General features: G+C 40.6%; 1 pseudogene; it reads right to left on the bottom strand.

The window, feature by feature from the left end:
- Positions 1-1,417: 1,417 nt before the first annotated feature.
- On the bottom strand, positions 1,418-3,444 carry LOC113144517 (piggyBac transposable element-derived protein 4-like; annotated as a pseudogene).
- Positions 3,445-20,594: the final 17,150 nt, after the last annotated feature.

Here is a 20,594-nt window from a genome sequence, read left to right as displayed (position 1 = left end):
TCAGATGTGAGTTAGAATTACAGGCCTTATTTGCAGTGTGTCAAGATGTCAAAAGAAGCACTTTATTCTCGCTTGACTACAATTACACTACCAGTCAAAAGTTTGATTTCAACATTTGAATTGCAGCAGTTGTCCAATATCTGCCTAAACGTTTTTACATTTCCATTCTTAACCCTCTGGGGTCGATGAACGCGCCGGCACGTTTTGACGCATCTTCTCCCGATAACGCCAAAACAAACTTAAATTACACTGTAAATTTTGATCGTACAGATAAAAGAACTATATCACTCAAATCTGTAAAGGGTCTAGTTTTAGTTGTATACACTCATAATAACAACAAAACGCTGTGCTTTTGTAAAATAAAGAAAGCAGACAGGGTGCGCGAATACTTGCCTCATAAAAATAAGAAATATATGGCTAGAAAGCTGTTTTCTTTTAAATGAAACAATTCAAGTCGAAAACAAATCATCACTTTTTATTTAAATCTGTATGAACGTAAGGAGAAGTACGTTTTCTCCTCTCACCTCATTATAGGTAAATCGATATCCTGCCTTGTGACCAACGCGAAAACAAGGCAGCATTCCATTTATGCAGTAATAAGGAACCATTTCTGAAGCATACTCCAACTCCACCTACCTATAATATATTCCTCATGCTAATAATATTCATCTTGTTCCTGCCACTACAGAAAGAACTGGACTTTTGCCACAACTGCAGTTACATGCTTGCATCCACAATTGTATAAGGCAAATTGTGCTAATTTCCACTTTGCAACCATCTTTTTTGATTTTTTTTACTTAAATGAAAGAATGCTGGGGCACATTGTTGGTCCCTTCACACAGTTTCCCTAGCCCTGTGTGTCTTCTGCTTGTTGTGCCCCTCCCTGGACAGCAGCTCTCTTGGATGCTTTGTGCTGCATAAGTATGTACGAGTTTCTTGTGATGCCAAAGAGCCAAAGCCCCTGGTTGACAGCACCTAGACACCTAGATTCCCATCACACCGAAAGTGGCACAATGGAATTTATCTATACATTCTAACAATTTGTTGCCTGAACTTTGCATGTTGACATGGTCTTAACCCTCATATTATGTTGAAAAAAAATCACATTGATTATGTTGCGGGTCATTTTGACTCGCTGTTGTTTTAACCCAGTTTTTTGACAGTTCTGAGTAGATTTACACAGTGCAACTTTATTTTCCATTAGATAAACATTAGATAAACATAAAAACTGACATACAATACAATTAGAAATTCCAGAACAATTTTTGTAAGAACTATTTAGTTAAAGTTTTTCCTTCTTCACAAACACTTTTTTTTTAACTTACCTTATAAGTTAAATAAGTTAACTAACCCTATTTTCTCAGATTTTCAGTGTTCAACATTTTCAATGTTGTCCACATGATGGACATAATGTAACTGTGTGCTTTCTGCAGATATAATTCTTGCATTGCACACAAAAGGTGCTTGTTTTACTGTCCTTTCCGGAGGGACAGACCTGGCATCTTTTCCATTTCTTTTCACCTGTATCCACTGGATCCAGTGCAGATTAGTTGGATGGCACGAACTTGACTTTTTCTATGACAGCTGCAGCTGCTGGGGATCAAGCTGGCCTGGCTCGCCTCTGGATCTTGGGAGTGACAAGGCTTTTGCCCAGTTCTTCCAGGAAAAGCCGACGTCGGTACAATTTGCCAGCATTCCATTGCTGGTTGATTTCAGTCCACAGGACATAGGCATTGTAAGCAGACACATCCACAATGTTGTAGAAAACAACCAAGGGCCAACGAGCCGTCTTGCGCTAGCAGCTGTATGTTGCTGTCACTTTGTCCAGATTATCAGCTCCTCCTTTGGTGAAGTTGTAGTCCAGGATCATTTGTGGCTTCTTGTCTTCTCTTGTGGTCAGAGATGCATCTGTGTGCATTGTGCTCATGACAAGAACGTTCTTGTTTTTCTTAGGGCAGTATGAAACAACTGTTGCTTTCTCAGAGAAAACAAATATTTAGGAATACAGAGATCTTCCCTACATCTTCAGAATTTCACTGGGAAGTTCTGGCTTATTTCTTCTGATTGTTCCCAAAATAGTCAGCTTTCTCTTCTGAAGTTCTTCTCCGAGGCGGTAGGATGTAAAGAAGTTGTCACAAGTGATGTTATGACCTTGCAGCCCTTCACTCATCTCCAGCACCACACGGATCCCCTGATTTTTCTCAGATGCTCCTCCAGGTAGTTTTCCAGTGTACACTTGCATATTCCATCCATAGCTAGATTTAGCATCACAGACTGCCCATATTTTTATGCCATACATGGACGGCTTGCTGGGCATATACTGCCAGAAAGGACAGCGACCCCTGAATGGAACAAGGCGCTCATCTACAGTAACATGGGGGCCAGGGTTGTACATCAAAGGTAGGATTTCGAGCCATTTATCCCATACATCTCTGATTGCAGCTAGTTTGTCTCTTTCACTTCGACCAGCTCTGGTGTCACGGTTGTCAAATCGGATCACACGAGATATTATGTGAAATGTCTCCAGAGACATTGTTGCTCGAAAGATTGGCCTTCCATTCTCTTCATTCCATAGACTTGCAGTTGTTTCTCCCTTTGACCTGTATACTCCAGCTAACATCAGAATTCCAAAATAAGCATGCAAGTCAGTCTGATCCAGTGGCTTCCATTTCTCTTGAAATACACGCCTCCCCTCCAAGTTAGTCATGTCAAGTATAATCCTCTCTATTGGTGGGGATATGAAGAGCTGAAATGCAGATTGAATATCATCAACTCATGTGACGGCAAATCTTGTAGGACCAGGAGTCATTTTGATGACATTAGAAGATGACAGCCTGCCTCGGCTTAGGTGTGGTGATGTTGACCATTTTATATTACCATCTTTAGATGTCCATGTCCCCTCTGTGGACAATGATTGCTGCAGTCCTTGATTTTCATCTGATGTAGAGACGGCAGCAGACTCCTCCTCTGAATCCTCCTCATCGTAGGAAAATTGGCAGTCAGGATCATCAATAACATTGTCCTCGGTCTCTGAACAATCGCCTGTCTCTGAAATCTCTTCTTCTTCATCACTATCCCAGTTAAAAATCTGTGATAAAACTTCTTCAGATGTAAACCTTCTGGAGCTCATTTTTGGTGTGCTTCTCAAAGAAATGACATGAGAAAAGTGGCAAGGACAAGGGCAAGAAGGCTTGTCCCGTACACACACCTGGGTCTTTGGGTCTGAATGTCTATTCAGAGGCAATCAAAACAAAGTACATCAGAGAGACATGTTTATTTTGGATCTGAACTGCTTCTTACCCACATTAAAGTGTCCGGGTCAAAATGACCTGCAACATCATCTTTGTATACCAACTCTTCACAGACATTCCAGGACACATCAAAGTGTCCATGTTTTACACAGAAGTTCATGACCCCAGATGAGGAAAAGTCACAAAATTTCATGAAGATAAAAAAAGGATAACCAGTACTTTGGTCAACAAAAAAACTGAAATGGCTCAAATTGACCCTTAACATAATATGAAGGTTAAGATGGCTAGTTACAGTATTGCTGTGACTATCTGATAACATGCTTGCATGGAACTCTGCTAAGATAGCTGGTTAATTGCCACAAAACACAAAAAACTGTCACTTGGCAAGCTATGGTAGCAAGATTATGTCTGATGACCCCTGTGATGCTGTTTCCTGGTAAGTGAATTCACTTGCTGTTGCAATCGTGTTGTGCTGTGTGTGCTGTATAGCTCATCTACATATTAGCAACAGACTAGCTTTAGTCTAACACACCTAAAAACTAAAATCTCTGAACAATTCATTAACCGCTACATATTTCTATACTAGTCAAGTACCTTTCTATTTTGTCTATTTCTTGCTATTTCCAGACTTAGCGCTCGTTAGCCTACCAGTTAGCTTAGCTAGCTAGTAGTATGGCTTCTCCCTCTCCCTCTCTCTCCTGCTTGGTGTGCCACATGTTTATTTATTCCTCTGCCTCCTTTAGTGATAATGATACCTGTAATAAGTGTAAGGTTCTGCTAGCTTTGGAGTCAAGGATCACTGATTTGGAAGCACAGCTTTGCACCTTTGAACAACAGCCAGCTAGCCTAGCCCCATTAGCAGGCGTGGAGACACCGAACTCAGAACCTGTTAGCTGTCCGACGGCAGCTCCAGAGCAGCCCAGAGAATTAGCCTGGGTGACGGCCCGCAGAAACATAGTCCTAAGCAGAAGAAATCTGGCCGAGTTTATTAGCCAATGTTGGGACATGAACTACACCTGTGTCCCCCCCGAGTTGGTTTATTTGAAGAGATCAGTCAGTAGCCTATTGAAGATTCTATACTTTTATTGTTTCCACAGCAAAACAGATTACATGAGCAAATACAGTCAGATATATCTGGAGTTCTGTGACACTATTTCTAATGCATGCAGCCACAGAACTGAAAACAAGGAAACACACCGTGGTTATATAGTCTGATTACGCCCTTCTCAACTGAAACTCTTGCTGCTCAGCTCGTTCCCATATATGGCCTTTACATCAGTGTATTCTCAATAATATTTCACCTCCTATATATGGTCTCCACCAGTATATGCTCAGTAATATTTACTTCCCATATATGGTCTTTACACCAGTGATTACAATAATTCAATCTTTTGTCTTTGACCCCTCACACCAACCTAAAGTTTGACAATTGTTAACAAAATTCTTTAACAAATAGACTGTAAGGGAAATTAAACATTTAGGTTAGCTTAAAAGAATAAGCTGTTGTGTAATAAAGGTATGAGACAGCTAATAGTTGATTATCAATTGTTAGAAAGTAGATAGTTGAGTTTCTATAGGTTTGTATGTTATAATAATGTACTTGAACAACACAATTGTATTTGGTTGCAGAAGGACACACTTACACACAAAGTTTTCACATGGTCAGTAGGGAATTTTGCCAAATCTTCCTTATAAGGACTTAAAGCGCTCCAAGGAAGGACTGTGGAGACCAGCATGCGCACCAACGGGGGGGGGGGGCTAAGTTTAAACCACAACTCTCCCCCCACCTATAGCTCAGCCAATAGTAATCATTTTTGTGTTACATATCCTCATGTAACTCAGGAATTTTATCTCTCTTCTGTGGGTTTGGTTGCAGATTAACAGCTTGCTGGCTGCGATTTCCAACACAGGAGAGGGTCCTTGTACAAGCTTTTTGGAATTTCAATTAAAAGCATATATTTTTGAAAGAAGTTTTCTCCTCTGCTTTTTCAACAAAAGAACACGCCTTAACAAGATTCAGAGGATGAACTTCGGTAAGTTACGTCGAAGTTTTACTTGACAAGTGTTTTTATCAAACATTCAAGGTTAGAGCAAAAGTTATGTCTACACAATAACTATTGTCACTGAAAGCAGAAGTTCTGTCTACACATTAGGCCCTATTCAGCAGTGTTTTGAGTATTCTAGATTAGGTCAGTCGGCAACCCCACCCCCACCCCTAAACTCCATAGCGACTGTGTCTGCCCCTCGAACATCTAAATCATATAAACCAGAAGTTAACACAAGAGGAGGTATTCATAAAAACGTAATAAAAATTAAGACCACTCCTCTTATTGAATAGAAAAACAGAACAGTCAGATGTGGATTATTAAATATCAGGTCTCTTTAGTCTAAATCTCTGTTGTTAAATGATTTGATAACTGATCCCCAAATTGACTTACCCTGTCTTACTGAAACCTGGCTACAGCAGGATGAATATGTCAGTCTGAATGAATCAACCCCCCTCAGTCATAAAAATTGTCATGTTCCTCAAAGCACAGGTTGAGGTGGAGTTGTAGCTGAAATCTAGCACTAAAACTTATTAAACCTTCATCCTCAGAACAGTTATATTTCATTTGAGAGCCTCACTCTTAGCCTCTCACATCCGAACTGGAACCACAAAAAACAGTTCTACTTGATATTGTGTACCGTCTACCTGTCCCTTACTCAGATAGGAAGTCTGGGAATTCAGTTAAAAACTCTGATTTAGTGCTTAGTTCAGATAAAGTCATTATAATGGGAGATTTTAACATTCATGAAACGCTCGATACTGTGGCCCCTCTGAAAAAGAAGTTAGTGAATCAGAGAAGATTAGCCCCACAAATTTAGAAGAATTTTATCTAGCCTGTTAAAATAGTCTATTAACATATAAAAAAGCTCTCTGTAAAGCCAGAACTGCATACTATTCATCACTAATAGAGGAAAATAAGAACAATCCCAGGTTTCTTTTCAAGACTGTAGCCAGGCTGACAAAAAGTCACAGCTCCGTTGAGCCCAGTGTTCCCTTAGCTCTCAGCAGTGATGAATTTATGAGTTTCTTTACAAATAAAATCACAACTATTAGAGATAAAATTCAGCAGATGCTTCCTATAGCTGCCAAAAATGAATCTTCTACTACAGTAGCTCTTGAATCATCTATAGGACATCAGTTATGTTTAGACTGCTTCTTTCCCATAGGTCTCTCTGAATTCACGTCAACAGTTGTTTCATCTAAATCAGTGGTTCTCAAACTTTTCCTGCCATTCCCCACTTAAGGCCAAGCATAAAGTTTCAAGCCCCACTTCACCCCAAAAAATGACAATGAAACTTATTTCAAACTTAAAATTTTCAAATTTATTCAAAATACCTTCTAAATAAATAATACAGAGTTCACAATAAATAAAATAAAAGTGCAATTGTGTAATTACTTAGGCAGGTTGCTTTCTGTGCAAAAAAAAAAAAGATTACCATTTACTATTCGATTTTCCTGCTGATGGTATTCTGCCAATTTTCTTTTAAAGAAGTCGAGTGGTTTATTGACGAGATTGGGGTGCGTTGTTTCTAAGTGTCTTTTTAATTTGTTGGGTCTCATGCTGTCTGCTGCCAACGGTTTAAGACACACAACACACATGGGTCTCTCCTCTGCCCCCACCAGCCCCACTGTGAATCCAAGACCTAGGTAGGCTTCATCGTATTTTCTTTTTGGCTGGTTTTTTGCTTGATTTACCTTACTGTCTGTCGTGTTTTTGTCTGCTGGCGTGGAGTTGCCTGCTCTTTTAGGGGTCGTGTAACAAATTTATCCATTGTTATGCCCACTAATCATTTCGCCGCTGCATGAAGGTTTGCTTATTGTTCTGCTACAATTAATTCAATTCAATTCAATTCAATTTTATTTGTATAGCGCCTAATCACAATACAAATCATCTCAAGGCACTTTACAAAAACTAAAACTAAAAACCCAACAATTCCCTTATGAGCAAGCACTTGGCGACAGTGGAGAGGAAAAACTCCCTTTAACGGAAGAAAAAACCTCCAGCAGAACCGGGCTCAGTTTGGGTGGCCATCTGCCTCGACCGGTTGGGGTGAGTGGATAGAGCAGAGAGAAAAGAACAGCAACAATAAACAACAAATAGACACTGCAGGTTGGTGGGTCCAGTAACTGCACATCAACGATATACAGCTCCAGGACCAGGGACACCTGCAGAAGGTACAGAGAGAACAGAGAGAGAGAGGGAGAGAGCACAAGGTTAGTGACATTCGATGGTGGAATATACATGTGAGGGGGGAAGAGAGGAAGAGAGGGGAAGGGAAGGGAAGGGGGGTGGGGGGTTAGGGTAGGGGAGCTCAGTGCACCGATGGTCCTCGGGCAGTCTAGTCCTATAGCAGCATAACTAAGGGATGGTTACCTGGGATGGGTTACCTGAAGCCAGCCCTAACTATATGCTTTGTTAAAGAATAAGGTTTTAAGTCTAGCCTTAAAAGTACAGAGAGTGTCTGCCTCCTGAACCCAGACTGGGAGCTGGTTCCACAGGAGAGGAGCTTGATAACTAAAGGCTCTGCCTCCCAGTCTGCTTCTGGAAACTCTGGGAACCACAACTAGACCTGCACTCTGAGAGTGAAGTGGTCTACTGGGATAATATGGTACTATGGGGTCTTTAAGGTATGAAGGAGCTTGATTATGAAGGGATTTGTATGTGAGAAGAAGGATTTTAAATTCTATTCTGTATTTTACAGGGAGCCAATGAAGAGAAGCCAATATAGGAGAAATATGATCTCTCTTGCTAGTTCCTGTCAGGACTCTGGCTGCGGCATTCTGGATTAACTGGAGGCTTTTTATGGAGATACTGGGACATCCAGATAGTACAGTAATCTAGCCTTGAAGTAACAAATGCATAGACTAATTTTTCTGCATCATTTTGAGACAGGATGTTCCTAATTTTGGAAATGTTGCGCAGGTGAAAAAATGCAGTTCTAGAAATTTGTTTTATGTGTGAGTTAAAGGACATGTCCTGGTCAAAAATAACTCCAAGTTTTTTTTTTACAGTAGTTCTGGAGGCCAGGGCTATGCCATCTAGAGTAGCTATAATTTTAGAAAAGTTATTTCTGAGATTTTTTAGCCCAAATATAATGACTTCTGTTTTCTCTGAGTTTAAAAGTAAAAAGTTACTGGTCATCCAGGCCTTTATGTCAGTTAGACAGGCTTGAAGTCTGGTTAACTGGTTTGTGTTAACAGGTTTAGTAGATAGATACAACTGAGTGTCATCTGCATAGCAGTGGTAATTAATAGAATGCTTCCTAATGACATATCCTTAAGGAAGCATGTACAGGGTGAACAGAATCGGTCCTAGCACAGAGCCTTGTGGAACTCCATAACTAACTTTTGTTCGTGTGGAAGGTTCATCATGGACATGAACAAACTGGAATCTGTCCGATAAATAGGATTGGAACCATTTTAACGCTGTTCCTCTGATACCAGTCACATGCACCAGTCCCTGTAATAAGATGCTGTGGTCAGTAGTGTCAAATGCAGCACTAAGGCCTAGGAGGACAAGTGTAGAAACAAGTCCATTATCTGAGGCTAAGAGAAGATCGTTGGTAACTTTTAACAGTGCTGTTTCTGTACTATGATGTGCTCTAAATCCTGATTGAAAATCTTCAAATATGTAGTTTTGGATTTTGTTTTCCCTTAATAATTAAAACCTTCATTTAAAAACTGCATGATGTGTTTACTTGTGTTATCTTTGACTAATATTTAAATTTATTTGATAATCTGGAACATTAATGTGTGACAAACATGCAAAAAAATAAGAAAACAGGAAGGGGGCCAACAGTTTTTCACACCACTGTAAATTTACCATGTCTAATAAAGATGAGCCAACTATTGACAGGGTGCCTTTAACCCTCTGGGGTCTGAGGGGGTTTTTGGGGCCTGGACAAATTTTGACATGTCCTGACATTTGTGCTTTTTTCAGTGTTTTTTAAACATATTAATGTCTAAAGTCTAATAACACTGTAATCAGCACAAAATTGGCTACAATAATATGTGAACTTCAAGTTTATACATTATTGTGTTTTTGAGAAAAAAGTGTTTATGCATGGCTAGTGAAAAACTAAAATTTTTTACTCACTGAAATAAGACCATAAAACACAAACAGAACATTGGTTCACAAGACTTTGGAGACCAGCATGTTGTAGGCTAAAGTGTTTACTTCGGAGTGCTGTGAATGTCATCTTATTCACACATTCACAGTAAACAATACACTGATTTAAATTTTCTAAGACACTTTTTGTCCAGAAAGGCCATATGCAAGAGGGTGTGTCTGAGGATGAATAGTCATGTGATTTACCTGAGAACACAAAAGAGGCACTGAACGTCCAGACAAAGGCGCGCATAATGAGCCTTTCAGTCAATGTAGATGGGACGGATTAGTGCTGTACAATACAACACAATGAGGAGCAAACGATCCTCATTTGAGTTAAAATCAGTGTTTTTACTCTGAGGACAAGCTAAACTATTTGTCTCTGTGAGGAATGTAAAGAGTGCCGCTTCACGGGCGTAACGCACCATTATCCAAACGCGCCGAAAAAGTGAGTAAATTCTATGATGAAGTTTGATATTTTGTGTCATTTCTCGGGGGCGTGCACATATTTACCTGGTTCACCTGAGATTATTTACATGTGAACAGTGGACAGTGTACAAGGCGGGACCGCATTACCTGTAATGAGGTGAGACAGGAAAAAACGGACTTCTCCTTACGTTCATACGGATTAAATCAAAAGTGATGATTTGTTTTTGACTTGAATTGTTTCACTCAAAAGAAAACATTTCAAGCTTTCTAGCCATATAATTCTTATTTTTATGAGCCAAGTATTCGCTGAGATTCTGCTTGTTTTATTTACACGTCTGTGAAGAGAAATGGCAGAGACAGAAATGTCCGAGAGCGCACCCTGTCGGCTTTCTTTATTTAAAAAAAGCACAATGTTTTGTTGTTATTATGATGGTATACCACTAAAACTAGACCCTTTACAGATTTGAATGATATGCTTCTTTTATCTGTACGATCAGAATTGACGGAGTAATTTAAGTTTGTTCCGGCCTTATCAGAAAAAGATGCGTCAAAACGCGCCGGCGTTGGACTAGTTTCTATACTTGTCCTGTTAGACTGTAGTGCTGCATTTGACACTATTGACCACAGCATCTTATTACAGGTACTGGACCATTGTCAGCATGTGATCAGAATGTTTTCTCAGGAATGTTAATTCACAAAGACTTTCATAGCATTTTGTCACTTATTTTTCCAGGAATAATGCTCAGGGCTAGACACTGATGTCTTCTTCATGAAACGGAACTTCCCAATCAGAGGTGTAAAGAGATACAGGGGGGGCATTGTCATTGAGTAACGTTTGTATCATGCCAAATTGCAATGCAGTCATGTCAAGGCACTTTACAAGAACCAAACAAGAACCCAAAAAAATCCTTTATGAGCAAGCGCTTGGCGACAGTGGAGAGAAAAACTCCCTTTAACGGAAGAAAAATCCTCCAGCAGAACCGGGCTCAGTTTGGGCGGCCATCTGCCTCAAGAGAAAAGAACAGCAACAATAAACAACAAATAGACACTGCAGGTTGGTGGGGCCAGTAACTGCACATCAGCGATATACAGATCCAAGACCAGGGACACCTGCAGAAGGTACAGAGAGAGAGATAGAGAGAGAGAGAGAGAGAGAGACCAAACTGTGTGAAGAAACAAGAAAAGCTTTTCATTTTCCATCCACAGCATCAAACCAGCCTCAAGTGCTGGTGTCAATGTAGTCAGAATGTCTTCTCAGCTGCTGTTGAGGTTCAGTCATATTCCTTGTCAGTCCCGTATTGGTGGTGAACTTCTGTGTGATCTGCTGATCTTGCCATAATTTGTAATTCATTCACGTGATTGTTAAAATCACAGTGAAGAGAGAGGATGCACTAGTTCTGCATGATTCTCCATCGTTGGGCACCAGATATCGCCTTTGCCACCTTCCTGTATTCACCTGTCTTGACGTTTATTGGAGCTCGAAGAGTGGGCCCTGCCCAATCGGCACTTCTCCCCCCTCACCGAGGTGAACATTTCAGATGACAAATTTGACTCTCTGTGCCTTGTTGATCGTCTTCTGTGGCAGCTGTTTCCTCGTCCAGTCTGGGTGCATCTGGGTGGGGGTCGTTGTCTGGTGTTGGAAACCTCTTACAATGACAGGCGAATGACCCACGAAGTACGTCCCTCCACCTTCACTGCTGTGTTCATAGTCAGCAGCACCTGATGGGGTCCAGTGAATCGTCTCTGCTTCCAGTGTTTCCTCCGGTGGTTCTTAATGAGCATGTAGTCACCTGGTTGGACATCATGAAGTGTGGTATCTGTGGGGCTAGACAGAGCAGCTTTCACCTGTGGACAAAGGGCTGTTTCTTCACAGCATTTTGTTAGTTTGCTCTTGAGTATGCCATTCTGTCATTCTATTGCACCTGCACTCTATGGATGATAAGAGCAATGGTATTTGAAATCAAACCCAAAGTAGTCAGACAGATCTTTTAACACTTTGCTGGCAAACCCAGGACCATTGTCACTGCTGATCATTTTTGGAATACCCCATCATACAATAATGTCTCTGATCAGGGCTTTTGAGACTGTGGATGCATCCTGTTTGGAAGAAGGAAAAACCTCTACCCACTTGCTGAACATGCAGACCATAGTCAAGCAGTATTTCCTATTCTGGCAAGTTGAGAGTTCAATAAAGTCAATCATCCAATGTTGAAAAGGGCCATCAGGTGGGGGATGGCTTGGCAATGTCATTTTAATGGCACCAGAGGCATTATGTGCTGCACAGATTATACATCTTCTGCAGTACTCAGCTGCATATGTTGAAAAACCCCTGGTGTACCAGTGGGTGTTAACATATGTACACATCCCTCCTTTGGATGCATGATCTTTACCATGAACAAGCTTTGCATAGAGATGGAAATAAGCTTTAGGTAAACAAGGTTTTGTTGTCAAGGCCAAGCCATATCCCTTTTTTGTAATTTTGCGCCAGAATTTCTCCACAGATTTTTTATGATATACTTGCTAGTGACTGCATGGTTGACAAGTCAGCCTGTAGGTTGAGTTCCTGTGTGAGAGAAAGTTGAGTGAGGTGAAACATCTGACTCATCGTGGCTGCAGCTTTGCAGCGGCGTCTGCTGCTGAGTTTCCTGTAGAAATGGGATCTTTTTTGTTAGTGTGAGCTTCACATTTCATAACTGAGATCTGTTTAGGCAACAGGGTGACATGTAACAGAGCTGAAACAAGAGCATGATGTGCATTGGGTGTTCCAGCTGATGTGAACATCAGCCCCTCTGTCTCCACAGACAACCATAATCATGGACAACACCAAAAGCATACCGTGAGTCTGTAAATGTTTCCTGTTTTATCTTTGGCCAATTTACAGGCTTCAGTAAGAGCAATTAGTTCAGCAGCCTGTGCAGACAGATGAGAAGGCAATTTGCCACTAGAGATCACACTATGTTTTGTGACAACTGTAAACCCAACTTGATTTTTGTCTGTTTTGACATCACAGGAAGCAGAGCCATCAACAAATAACTCCATGTCTGCGTTCAACATTGGTGTGTCTGAAAGATCAGGTCTGGGAGTACAGATGGTTTCCAACACCACAGTGCAGTTATGAGTCTCTCCATCACCAGGTGTAAATCTTTCCTTCAAACAAAAAGGCAAACCAGTACTGGCTGTCCCTGTGTACAGGGACAGAAAAGAAAGCATTGGCCAAATCTACTACTGAAAAATGGGTCGAATTTGGTGGTACCAGAGACAAGATGGACTTTCAGAGTCAGTCTCTGGTGGAGGTGTTTCAGATGTGTCATTTTCTGGTGTCTCATACTCCAGTGGGTGGACGGTGGCTGGAGTCTCTCTTCCTGTGTATTGTCTTTGTTTGTGATAAGGAGGAGGTGGGGGAGCAGAGTCCAGGCCTGAATCCACCTTGTGTAACTCAGACAGAACAGGATACAGAGATTTAGTGTCATAACAATCTTTTGGTCTATATACTATATGTTCTGGTTCTGTTTGTTTCTGTTTAGACCAGGGGTGTCCAGGGGTGACCAGATCAGGCCCGCAAACGGGTATAATCCGGCCCACAAGATGATTTGAAGTTTAAATTAGCTGCAATTTTTAAATGAAAGAAGCTGCTATTCTAAATGTGTCCACTGGGTGTCGCAATAGTAATTATGTTAAGCAGGCAAACTGTTTATACTGGGGCTGAGCAAGTAGGCCTTTACCTGTCAGCTGGCCCGGAGCTACCTGCCTTGTCGATCCGGTCCGGCCCACTTGGGAATAGATTTTCCTCCATATGGCCCCTGACCTAAAATGAGTTTGACACCCTTGGTTTAGACCCTTTGTCTCTATCTTCATATTGCCTTCTCTTCATCTTAGTTTCCTTCACCTGTCCTTGTTTTTCTTTCTCTCTTTCTTGGACAAAGACTCTGAACTCTCTCTTCTCTTTTCTTCTTTTTTAAGTTTATCTTTTAAACAAGGTTAACTGTTGACTACTCAGACTAAACTCCACAGGAAACCCCAGCTCCCACCAGTTGCTTACAACTTGCGTTGTACTTTTTTCTAATTTCTTCATTTAACAGTGACAATGCAGTTGGTAGACCAGACCCTGGCCAGGCATTAGCTTCTTTCTTAGTACCCAGTACTAAACCCATTACACTAGTAGCCGTTCTCCCTTGTTATCTTTCCTCGTGCACCCAGTCCCTTGCCGTGTTGCCTACTACAGTAATTAATTACAAAACGGTCTCTATTAAGACAACCGCGGGACCCAGTCCCTTTTGACTCGTACAGTCTACAACAGTAATTACTTACAAAACGGCCTCTGTTAAGACAACCGCGGGACCCAGTCCCTTTTGACTCGTACAGTCTACAACAATAATTACTTACAAAACGGTCTCTGTTAAGACAACCGCGGGACCCAGTCCCTTTTGACTCATACAGTCTACAACAGTAATTACTTACAAAAACTGTCTCTGTTAAGACAACAGCGGGACCCAGTCCCTTTTGACTCGTACAGTCTACAACAGTAATTACTTACAAAACGGTCTCTGTTAAGACAACCGCGGGACCCAGTCCCTTTTGACTCGTACAGTCTACAACAATAATTAATTACATAACGGTCTCTACTTAAGACATGTAAATCATGCCGGCAGGATGGCATACATAATATAATTAGCGTCTCCCTGACTTTCTCTCTGCTTCCTTGTGACTACAAAGCAGTGTTAAAAGTCTTTATTGAATTAACATAGGACACAAAAGGGAGGTAGTAGATATTTGTCTGTCAAGGTATAAATTTCCCTCACATATGTCAGGGAGACGCATTAGGAATGCATTAAAGTGGTTCTAATCATATATATCAGACTGATTCCATTTTGTTTGGTTCATGATGAACCTTCCACACGCACAAAAGTTATGGAGTTCAATTCAATTCAATTTTTATTTGTATAGCGCCAAATCACAATACAAATCATCTCAAGGCACTTTACAAAAACTAAAACTAAAAACCCAACAATTCCCTTATGAGCAAGCACTTGGCGACAGTGGAGAGGAAAAACTCCCTTTAACGGAAGAAAAAACCTCCAGCAGAACTGGGCTCAGTTTGGGCGGCCATCTGCCTCGACCGGTTGGGGTGAGTGGATAGAGCAGAGAGAAAAGAACAGCAACAATAAACAGCAGATAGACACTGCAGGTTGGTGGGACAGGTAACTGCACATCAGCGATATACAGCTCCAGGACCAGGGACACCTGCAGAAGGTACAGAGAGAACAGAGAGAGAGGGAGAGTGCACAAACTAGGGGAGAGAGAGAGCACAAGGTTAGTGACATTCAATGGTAAAATTAGTGCTGTTAAGATGAATTTGCACTACCACGTTATTAACACAATCATTTTGACAACCCTAATTATTAGTAAGTAAAGTAATGACTTAAATTAGTAAATTGTATTGTTCTTAATAATTTAACAAAATAAATAATTAACAAACAAAGGAAACAACAAAGGAAGTATTTACAGGGAGAACACAAAATATAATGGACAACAGGTGAAACTAATGAACTCAATTAAATGGGAGTGTTAAGCTGCCAGGGACCAGTGCAGGGGGAAAGAGGAAGTCTTTTCAGAGTAAGGGTCCCCGGCAGGAAGTCCCAAAGGTGAACCATGACATAAGCAAAGTAAAGAAAGAATGGAAGTAAAGAAGGTGTGAAAAATTGTCAGTGTGGAGAATGTGTCTTTGTATTTGTATTTGTACATGTATGTAAGCCTCCTCAAAAAAAAAAAAAAACCCATCACTTTCACTTATATCAAGTCATGCTACACCTTCACATGTACTGCAGACTGCTACCCAAAATACAGCTTGAGACTAACAAAGATTCCCCCCAGTATCATCCACATGATCGGAGTTCTGCAGAAACATCTGTACTGCTGGTCTATGTGAGCGTGAACAGGCCATAACTTGGAGAATGTTGGGTCTTTTCTGTGGAGTGGATGAACCATCTGTAGCTAGATCTGATGTAAGATGTGAGGCTGTGTGTAATTTTACCCAGAGATTCCACAGCAGCAGCAACTTCCTTCATTAAATCTGTGGACACAGGATGAGAGGAGCAGCCAGGATTAACAGTAAATGTATTTGTCTAAAGTGGAAACCTTTACTGAAACATTTCAAGTTTAACAAGTTTAACAGTAAAATAACTCAGTATGCTCACATAAAACTTGGTCCACAAGTCAACACTGGCTAAGAGAAAATGATTCTCAGTTTTATACTGTCAGGGTGCACAACAAAGACATATGATGAATGCTAAAAATAAATAAAAGGCAGGAATAGTGCAGACTGCAGAAATAGACAGCCCCAGTAAGTACAGTTGATTATGCTCACTTGTTTTTTTCCTCCAGCTCTGAATTCTGAACACTCTCACCTCTCCAAATCCTGCCTGCTTTATGCACTGCTGGCACAGTGTAAAGCAGTATAATTGTCTGTTTACAGATATAGGAGTGGTTTCATTGTTTCCACTGGATAAATAATGACTAATATTTTGTTTATTGTTGGAAATGAGTTGATTTCAACTAGCAGAACAGAAAAAGTACTGTAGAGTTTAGATAAATTTGCCTGTAACCTATTTGTTTATACAAACCGTAGCCTTGTGGTGTTCTAGCAGCTGCTGCACCAACATATATATCACTCACTGACTACATATTTTGGGTGAGATATATTAATATTCAAGAAAAAACCTCCAGCAGAACTGGGCTCAGTTTGGGCGGCCATCTGCCTCGACCGGTTGGGGTGAGTGGATAGAGCAGAGAGAAAAGAACAGCAACAATAAACAACAGATAGACACTGCAGGTTGGTGGGACAGGTAACTGCACATCAGCGATATACAGCTCCAGGACCAGGGACACCTGCAGAAGGTACAGAGAGAACAGAGAGAGAGGGAGAGTGCACAAACTAGGGGAGAGAGAGAGCACAAGGTTAGTGACATTCAATGGTAAAATTAGTGCTGTTAAGATGAATTTGCACTACCACGTTATTAACACAATCATTTTGACAACCCTAATTATTAGTAAGTAAAGTAATGACTTAAATTAGTAAATTGTATTGTTCTTAATAATTTAGTGTTAAAACACATCAAAAATCATATTTTGCCATGGAAAAAGCCATAAAAATTGCAGAGAATATTTGCAGTTTCTGCAAAGTTGGGGTGGGGGTTCCGCAAACAATTATTAGTTAACAACAATTAATAGTTGTTGAAAAATCTGTGAACGACTGAGGCTTCGAACTCTGAACCATGACTTCACTGAAACATTATTGCTTTAAATATAGTCCTCTCTGTGTGTCTTTGGGGAACATGCATGTGTGTATGGACTTGGTTTGGTCATCTTTACTCTTTCATCCTGTCTGTCTCTCTTTCAGTAGACACAAAACCTCCTGTGAACAGGAACCTTACTGTATGTGACTCCAGTGGGCAAAAGTGCGTATCTGTGTTGTCCCTATATGAGAAGTGGAAAATCAACATGGCCACTCTGTATCACATGCCCTGGGGGACCGGCCAATCAATAATGCAGCCAACTGCAATACATTCAATCTGTCTCACACACACCTCACACACAAGTACACACACACAAACATATGAAGGTGTGTCCCACATGCATTTGTGCCTGTGTGTGTAAGCTGTTAAGTGTTGGTGTGCTGGAGAGGAGAAGGAGAGGTAGGACCCAAACAATTAACCAAAAAAAGAGGTTTATTCTTCGTGGGATCACCAGGGCATAGGGAAAAATAACACAAAGAGCAGAGCCGAATGAAACGGAATCTCGAGAATATCAAACAAACACCACTAAGCGATACGCAGTAGGCAATAATCAGTTAGTTCGCTATCAGCTATCAATGCTTCATTAACAAACAAAGGAAACAACAAAGGAAGTATTTACAGGGAGAACACAAAATATAATGGACAACAGGTGAAACTAATGAACTCAATTAAATGGGAGTGTTAAGCTGCCAGGGACCAGTGCAGGGGGAAAGAGGAAGTCTTTTCAGAGTAAGGGTCCCCGGCAGGAAGTCCCAAAGGTGAACCATGACATAAGCAAAGTAAAGAAAGAATGGAAGTAAAGAAGGTGTGAAAAATTGTCAGTGTGGAGAATGTGTCTTTGTATTTGTATTTGTACATGTATGTAAGCCTCCTCAAAAAAAAAAAAAAACCCATCACTTTCACTTATATCAAGTCATGCTACACCTTCACATGTACTGCAGACTGCTACCCAAAATACAGCTTGAGACTAACAAAGATTCCCCCCAGTATCATCCACATGATCGGAGTTCTGCAGAAACATCTGTACTGCTGGTCTATGTGAGCGTGAACAGGCCATAACTTGGAGAATGTTGGGTCTTTTCTGTGGAGTGGATGAACCATCTGTAGCTAGATCTGATGTAAGATGTGAGGCTGTGTGTAATTTTACCCAGAGATTCCACAGCAGCAGCAACTTCCTTCATTAAATCTGTGGACACAGGATGAGAGGAGCAGCCAGGATTAACAGTAAATGTATTTGTCTAAAGTGGAAACCTTTACTGAAACATTTCAAGTTTAACAAGTTTAACAGTAAAATAACTCAGTATGCTCACATAAAACTTGGTCCACAAGTCAACACTGGCTAAGAGAAAATGATTCTCAGTTTTATACTGTCAGGGTGCACAACAAAGACATATGATGAATGCTAAAAATAAATAAAAGGCAGGAATAGTGCAGACTGCAGAAATAGACAGCCCCAGTAAGTACAGTTGATTATGCTCACTTGTTTTTTTCCTCCAGCTCTGAATTCTGAACACTCTCACCTCTCCAAATCCTGCCTGCTTTATGCACTGCTGGCACAGTGTAAAGCAGTATAATTGTCTGTTTACAGATATAGGAGTGGTTTCATTGTTTCCACTGGATAAATAATGACTAATATTTTGTTTATTGTTGGAAATGAGTTGATTTCAACTAGCAGAACAGAAAAAGTACTGTAGAGTTTAGATAAATTTGCCTGTAACCTATTTGTTTATACAAACCGTAGCCTTGTGGTGTTCTAGCAGCTGCTGCACCAACATATATATCACTCACTGACTACATATTTTGGGTGAGATATATTAATATTCAAGGCCATTGTGCTTTTTTTTCTCTTTTTTTCTTTTGTTTCAGGAAAAATAGAGCCCCAAAGTACAGAATGATCCTTTAAAAAAACAATGTCCCTTTAGGAATCTTAAATCTATCTGTATCTTCTGGTTGATTTCAAATATCTCCCCTGCCTCTGCTGTTACACAACGAGTACTGAGGAAACATAAGACACTGAAGATTAGTAACACAGTTAATATAATGCATGTCCCTGCTTAGACCAGACAGAACGCACCCTATTTCTCTTTCTCTCTCTCTCTCTCTCTCTCTCTCTCTCTCTCTCTCTCTTCCACTGCTGATTTCCCTCTACCTCTCATGATGAATGAGAGGATATACTGTTAATCTGGGATGGTCAGACACACATGGATGGGCAAACACACACACCAGAGCACATTCTTTCTACATACACACACAGAGGTGGTGAATCTAGGCTGGTTGGTTCTTTTATAAACAAGCTCTGCTGTGCAGGGACTGCTGCAGTGATGATGCTGCATAAAACAGAATGCTCTTTAGCGCACACACATATGCACATGAGAGTGCAAGAGTAAATGCGAAAATAAACACAGTTCCATACATGAGTGCATGTAAATATAAGTTTAAATGTCCTGAATCCTCAGTTAGTGATGTACAACAACCTTAGCTGTAGTGTGACTTTCTATCAAACATGTCATCAATATACAAGATAGTACATTTACACAAACTTGTAAGAAACAATTTTCCTCAAAAATGTAAACACAATGTTGAGGCATGAACAAATTATAATCTCCATTTTTAGCATAATCAACTACAATAAATAAGGAACCCCATCCTCTCTGCACGCTGTGATCAATTAAATGCAGTACTATGCTAGGCCCTACACAAACATACAAACATCCCTTTCTTTATCACACACACTGGGATTTTCAATAAACCTTTACCCAATATTAATGGTCCTGAGCAAAATATACAGTGACTAATAATGTGACACATCCTCTCTCACCGTAATTTACCTTGTTTTGATTAAACTGAATATTTAAAACATAATCTACTCTTATTCTCTGAGTGTAAAAGATTCACTAACCAACAGATCATTTTCATCTGATTTTGCTGTCTCCTTTAGCTTTACAGTGTTGCAGCCTTTTTTAGCTTATTGTTTAGGTTTCCCAGCAGTAGCAGCAGCACATAGCTGTTCTCAGTGAAAAAGCTCTGAGAAACCAGCAGCAAACTACAGACAGAGACAAACTTTGGTCATAGCATCCCTCAGTTCGGGGTCCCCCTATCGGCCTGGCGAACTTCCGTTGTGTTTTCGCTGTTGCAGCATTTCTCTCTTGCATGTGTTTTCTCTCTTGCGTTTGTTTTCGCTGTTGCACCTTTTCTCTCTTGCATGTGTTTTGGCCATTGCGGCGCGTTTGCCCTTGTCGACCACCGTTCTAGCTGGTGAAAATAGTGGTGCATTTAGGAGCAAAAGAGCTGCAGATATTTCCCTTAGGATTTGTTGGACCCCAGACCGGAGCTGAAGAGAATAGTGATTTTTCAGGTGGACATTACCCCAGATAAATGTTAATTTTAACATTTAATGTTAACTTGCAGCTCACTACTGAATGTGTAAACAAGCAATTAGGATGTCTTCATTAAAATATGATTAGATG

The sequence above is a fragment of the Mastacembelus armatus genome, chromosome 10 (assembly GCF_900324485.2).
Source record: "Mastacembelus armatus chromosome 10, fMasArm1.2, whole genome shotgun sequence".
In the NCBI taxonomy this organism is placed as follows: Eukaryota; Metazoa; Chordata; class Actinopteri; order Synbranchiformes; family Mastacembelidae; genus Mastacembelus; species Mastacembelus armatus.
Note: the sequence above shows the minus strand (reverse complement) of the source record. Positions and strands in the feature narration are given on the sequence as shown.